The sequence below is a fragment of the Mytilus edulis genome, chromosome 7 (assembly GCF_963676685.1).
Source record: "Mytilus edulis chromosome 7, xbMytEdul2.2, whole genome shotgun sequence".
Classification (NCBI taxonomy): Eukaryota; Metazoa; Mollusca; class Bivalvia; order Mytilida; family Mytilidae; genus Mytilus; species Mytilus edulis.
In genome coordinates this window covers 28,258,506-28,266,052 of record NC_092350.1, presented here as the reverse complement: position 1 = coordinate 28,266,052, position 7,547 = coordinate 28,258,506, and positions in this window count along the sequence as shown.

The window sequence follows — 7,547 nt, the reverse complement described above, 5'->3', positions numbered from 1 at the left end:
GACATCAGTTTGCTTTTTATATCTCGGTGGATGTATATTTACTGAATGGTTTTCTGAAAAACCTGAGTTCCTTGAAAATATAGTAGTGCGACATTTGCAGTCCTTGAGGGAAACCAGTGCTTTCATAACGACGACTTTTTCATCTGCAGCATCACATATCCAGAATTTTATCGACGCATATACTCCAGCATGTATAAACTATATACGAATTTGTACATATAGTATTGCTGAGAAGACAAGTACATATTTTAACGAATATAACATGTGTATACCCAATTTTGATTACAAACTTACAGTCCATTGGGTATGTCTAGTAGTATGTACTATTCTTTCCATATTATTTTCTTTTTGTTTTTTTGCGATTTGTGTCCTTTTCCTACTTTTTATATGTTTATGCATGATTTTGTGTTTAGCGGTTTCCTATGCTGTATTGATTGGTACCTACTGTTTGCTTTTGATTTGTTTAGGTTCATTGGTCTTTCTAAAAAGTTTGTTAATGGGCTCTCTTTTACGCTAATCAAGAGTTTTGTGTTTTTGTAACTGAAGAATTTCAAATGGTAAGCATAACAAAAATCGTAAATCATGAATAATTATTGTAACTGAAAAGTTTTGATAATTGGTTTACTGTATTGTGATTATATGACACAACGAATAAAATTGATTATTTTGATTTATTGATCTAAATAAAAAAAAAAACAGGAAATTAAGTGTTCATAAAATATTCATTCCTTGAAAAAAATAATTTGTAAGTAAAAGTAATTGCTTCAATTTTGTCATACCTATGTGTATCGGCTGATGTCTCCTACGGTATAAAAATACTTCACTGGGTCAGTAGAAAGCAAGCATTACATGTCTATTTAAGTTTCATTTTCAAGAAGGAAGCCAAAACTACTCTCTTGATTTGTTTACAAGAACTACTGTTAAAACTCATCTATACATTGATAGCTATAGAAAAGGCGTTGGTAGATCATGAGTTTCTTATCATTTGATAAAATTGAGAATGGAAATGGGGAATGTGCCAAAGAGACAACAACCCGACCATAGAGCAGACAACAGCAGAAGGTCACCAACAGGTCTCCAATTCAACGAGAAATTCCCGCACCCGGAGGCGTCTTTTAGCTGGCCCCTAAAAAAATATATACTAGTTCAGTGATAATGAACGCCATACTAAACTCCAAAATGTACACAAGAAAGTAAAAGTTAAAATAATACAAGACTAACAAAGACATTTTAAAAAGTAGCAATTTAAACTTTTGTCTATTAAAGTCACAGCTAGGATTTTGACTGGTTAGCAGTTGAAACAAGTTTACATGCAATGAAATATCTGACTTGCCTCACTGATTGATTGAATTTCATGTTAAATCATTCATTATGATTAACCTGTTACTTAGTACCTGAGAAATTGACCTATTCACGAAACTTAGCCTTCCTGTTGGTAAATATTGGAAAGCTCTTCGGGTGCATGAAATTAAAAAAGTGTTATTTTCATCATCTTTGATTACTGCACACGAATGAGGGTCAAGGTCAGTAGTCCCCATCTTCCGAATATACCTACATTGAAATATCTATGAGTAGTCATGAAGCAAGTCAAGGACAACCGACATAACCAAAATAGAAATATCATATCCTAAGCATCTGTTTGTGAGAAATGGATTATACATCTCTTCTATCTTCTGAAATATCTAAATTCATACCCAAGTTCATGCAGGTCTTTAGGGTATTGGTTATTTTTTAGTTATGAACTCAATATTAGTTTACGTGTGAAATTAAACTAATATTAAACAAGTAAAACTGCGAGCTACTGCTCAATGATGATACCCCTGTCAAAATACATGACGGTAAACCGACAGTTGTAGAGTCATGAATCTGAAAACACATCACACGGCATAGCTGACTTATATCAACCATGAAACCAAGTTTCAAAAATCCTTGTAATGTAAACTAATATTAAACAAGTAAAACTGCGAGCTACTGCTCAATGATGATACCCCTGTCAAAATACATGACGGTAAACAGACAGTTGTAGAGTCATGAATCTGAAAACACATCACACGGCATAGCTGACTTATATAAACCATGAAACCAAATTTCAAATATCCTTGTAATGTAGTTCCGAGAAAAAATAGGACGAACGCTTTCAATTTGAATGTCATTTGTAAAATGATGTAAGTGTTCAGTAAACAAGAAGTTGATGCGTGATGAATCTGAAAACACATCACACAGTAAAGCTGACTTATATAAACCCTGAAACCAAATTTCAGAAATCCTAGAAATGTATTCCTGAGAATGATGCGACCAAAAGAAATCATGGGACGGACTGATGGAATGATTGATGGATGATTGATCGACGGATGGATGGATCTTTGGATGCATGGACGGACGGACAGTTGTAAAATAGTATATCCCCACTTTTTTTAAAGTTCATTTCAGGGCTAAAAAAACATACAAAAATAAAAAGAACTTTTATTTTTAACATCACATACTTTTCAGATTCTTCATCTTGTTGATCCTGAACGACTTTTTATGTCTCTTTTTTTCTTTTGATTTCTTATTATTAAAACCTCAAATTAAATTACATATTGACAAAATGTGTAAACTCACATTCAATCGTTCAAACATTCAAACATTAAAAAAACTCCTTTTTCAGTTAACTAAATAACGAAAGAAAATATACTTATATAAATGTTTCTCTTATTCTTCGTCAATTTGTCACTTTCTGAACCCATTGTAAAAAAAAATTTAATCAACGTGTGGTTCGTTTGATCTCAGTTCTTCATTGGTTAAAATCCGATTTTTACGTCGAATTTAATTCCTTCCTCTGAATTTCATATTGTGACGACATGAAAAAAAGGCGACCATGCATGATGACGTCACATAGAAAGAACACATATTTTTGCCGAACATCCGAACAGAAGGAATAAGTTTGCCTGCATATTGTTTGAAAATAATATAATAGTCCATGCGAATATTTCATTCATATTCAGTATGAGAAGCTATTATGACACAGCACTACTGAGCTTTAAATCAAAGTTTGTATAACCCATGGGTTATACCAGACATTTGACAGTGAATTACACGCGCCAGAATTTTGTATTGCACACTTTCTTAATGGTCAATGTACATTAAGATATCTAAAGTTATACAAACCTGAATATAGTGGAATGATTAAACAGTCAAGAGATAGTGGCGAAGTATTTTTTTTTTATGCAGATACAAAAATGTACTCAAGAGAAATAAAAATAACTAAAGTCATTGTAATTCAAGCAATTTTCACATTACCAAATATTTTATGTTCCTTTTGCAACTAAATATTCATTTCATGTTCATTAGAAAGATAGTATCAAAATGTAAGCATGACTTATATTGATGACTTATGACAGATATAGAAAGTTGCTAGTAACTGGTATATCATCAGTACTTCTACCTCAAATCTTACTGAATTTTCAAAGATGTATATTTGTGTAAAAATGAACATATATAGTCAGTGCCTCTAGCATGTTTAAATAATAATTTTAACAAACATACAGATATTCTAAGTTTTATAGGTTTTTTTTAAGAATGGAAATTTTGAGGAAAAATCAGTTAAATTAAAAAAAGAAAAAATTAATACAGAAAAAAAGAAAAAGAAAAATAAATATAATGTTCTGATGAATATTTTTGATGTTAGTTCACAAATTAATATTTTATCATGTTTTTCACATATGAATTATAATAGGACTTTAATTACAATCGAACAAATGAGTAAATTGAATCCACAATTTATAGAAACTCTCAAGTTTATTGTTTCTTACTGCTATACACTTCTCTAAATTATAAAGATCTTTTAGTTTTTTCTTCACAGCATGAATTGATAAAACTTTCTGGAAATATCTTGTGTTATAAATATATTGTTTAAGACACAGAAAATCAGGTTTGAAACTTCACCCTTGTATACATGTGAGACATCACCAAACAAAAAAATCTTTTTGGTGAATGAGATACTTATACCATTAGATAAAAACCATACATCTATTTCTTCTAATAAACTCTGGACATTTTCACAATTCCATAGTACATATTCTATAGTTTCTATTTCTTCCTTACAAAAATTACATAGTTGACTATTTATGACATTAATTTTACACAAAAATTTGTTTGTAGCTAATATTCTATAATTTACTCTAAACTGTAACCGTTGTAATTTTGTGTTAACTGCAAAAGGAAGTTTTAAAATTTCTCTCCATTCAAATTCATTGAGTATTAAAAGTTCATTCCACTTTTTCTCCCCATTAGGAACCACTTTAGGTATTAACATTCAATATATATCTTTAGTTCCCTTTTTTCTTTTTAAAATGTTTGAACAAAAGAGGGAATAAAAGGTTCTGTGAGCTTACTATCTCCCCTTGAATACAGCTTCTTTGTCTTATTTAATGCTGAAATGATACTATTATACATCATTATATTCCCAGAAATATCAAATTTGTCTTTATTTCCCCATAGAAGAGAAACTTTCCACTGTTACTAATCACATCATTTAAAAAAACAATACCTTTATTATACCAACTTCTATAAAATACATGTTTCTATGTTTATATTCTTATTCATCCATAATGGACTAGCAAGAAAATATTCCCATGTAGAATTTATATCTTTATCTACAAAATATTGCCATGCTTTAAATACATCAATCCAAAATTTGTTTTGACATTTGAAATAGTATTTGTTGTGTAACTATTTCCTAGTTTGAACAATTTTTCTTTATCAATATTTGTAAATAAAATATTTAACCATTTACAGTTAGAACTAAGCAATTTTCTTATTCATGTACATTTTAAAACTATCATAAATAGATAAATATTTATCATCTTTAAACCACCATTCTTATAATCCATGTGTAACACTTCTTTTTTAACTCTATGAACTGGTGAGTTCCATAAAAAATAATAAATAGCATCATTAATTTTCTTAATCATCTCAGCATTTGGGTTTGGTAATGTAAAAAAAAGATGATTAAGTATAGGAAGAATAAGGGTTTTAACAACAGATATTTTACCAATAACTGTTAAGTTTCTTTTAGACCATGTATTAATCAAAGTTTGTATCTGAAGATACCTATCAGTATAATTTATTTCTGGCATAACATTTCTCTACTGTATTTTTTACTTCCAATCCATACTACTTGAGTTTTTGTAAAATTTATCCTTAGTCCAGAAAGTTTCGCATACCAATCTAGCTCTAATAAAGCTTCTCCCATAGATTCTTCACTTCCATCTAAAATCAGTGAAATGTCATCTGCAATCTGAGATAGTTTATGTTCAACTTGAGAAATTTTTATACCCTGTATTTCGTATTACCTCTAACCTTTATTGCCAAAATCTCTGCACATAATATGAAAAGGTACGGTGATAGTGCGTCCCCCTGTCTACAGCCTCGTCCAATACCAAAGAACTCTAATAAATTTCCACCCTAAATGACTGCAGAGCTAATATTATTGTACAGTACTTTTATCCAATTGATTATGGAATTCCCAAAATTGAAAAAAGTCAGAACTGCTAAAAGAAAATCCCAGGATACTGTATCAAAAGCTTTTTCAAAGTCTATCAACAGTAATAAAACCAGGTATATCTTTTTCTTCAGTATACTGCAAAATATCATATATAAGTCGGATATTATCTCCCATATAACGCCCACTTATAAAGCCAGTTTGATCTAAATTGATAAGTTTATCTTAAACTTTTTTAAATCTATTTGCGATCACCCCTGACCCAATTTTATAAACTGTATTTAATAATGAAATGGGGCGCCAATTCTTCAGAAAATGGCGTGGATTGTTATCCTTTGGCAAAAATGTGACAATACCTTGTTTTTGAGTGACTGATAATGATCCAATGTGTAATCCATAATTTAAAGAATCTACAATAAAATATTTTAAATCTTTCCAAAAAAAAATTGAAAACCTCAGTCGAAAAACCGTCAGATCCAGGAGATTTATTATTTTTCATTTTATGTAATGTTAAACCTGCCTCAGCTATAGTTATCTCCCCTTCTAAATTATTTTTTTCATCCTCTGTCAATTTTTCAAACTTTTAATTTTTTGAATCATTTTCTAACTGTTCAATTTTACAGCCATTTATTCTACAATCCCTATTTTTATATAGTGTTTCATAAAATAAATTTGTTTCTTTTAAAATATCATATTGCTTTGTTATAATCCTTCCATTTTCTGTTTCGACTTTTGGTATAATTTTACTAGTAATTTTTGTTTACTCAAGACCACAAAAATATTTAGTTGGCTTTTCTCCTTCTTCAATCCATTTTACCCTTGAACGTATAAATTAACCCTTCATCTTTTCTTTCCTTATATCCTCCAGTTCTTGTTTTTTATCTTTTAATTGATTTATTAATTCTTCCTTAAAATTTGCTTCTAATAAATCAATTTCCCTTTGTAAATTAAGAACCTTTTTATCCTTTCTTTTTTCTTAAAACTTGCGTATGAAATAGTCTTTCCTCTGATTTCCATCAATAAAGTCTCAAGAAATAATTGCTTCTTTATAGTTAGTTCTAAATTTTCATCATTAATTTCATCAATATGTTCCAAATCATAAACATGTGCACAATATTGTTTCTTGACATCAATTATTTTATCTTTAACAATATTTACATATTCTTGATCATATAATAAGGAATTATTGAATTTCCACAGTCCTTTACCTCTTATAAATGGGTTAAATTGTAGCTCTAAAATTACAAAAGAATGATCAGAGCGATAGCTAGGTTCAATTTTACAATTTAGTAAATTTGTTAACATATTATCTGTAAAAAGAAAAAAATCTAACCTAGCTTGTATAAAGGGCTTCTTTTTTCTCCATGTATATCGACGCAAGTCTGGGAAAAGTTCCCTAAAAGGATTCATAAGGTTCCATTGATCTATGATTTCCAAAATTTTATCTCTAGCACTAGGGTTATTAATAAGTAAATAGTTACAATAGTCTATATGGGGATACAATACAAGATTAAAATCACCACATATTATAAAGTTTTCATTTCCAAAATCTTTTATAATACACATAATAAGTTGGTAAAAATTAAAATTATCTGCATTAGGACCATACAATGATAGAAGTGTTACTCTCTCCTCGTCTGTAACAATATTTAATGCTAGATAATTACCATTTACATCTTTCTTCTCTTTTAATACTCTAAATTCAAAATTATTATTAAACATTACAGCAACTCCTCTAGAGTTTGAGGAGAAAGATGAAAAATAACACTCATAGCCCCACATGGTCTTGATATTCATTTCACTTTTATTTGTGAAATGTGTATCTTGAATACAATAGATGTTGCATTTTTTAGACTTAAGGAAATTAAATACATCTCTTCTCTTTTCAATGTCACCTAGACCTTGACAGTTAACTGATAATATCTTTAAAGAACCCATTGCATTATGAGTAAAAACAAATGTGAAGTCCAAAAAGAATACAATAAATTAAAATCAATATTCATCAGATGGGTTATTTGAACTGTGAAAGTATCTTGTTTTAACAACAAAAAAAAAGGAAAAAAAA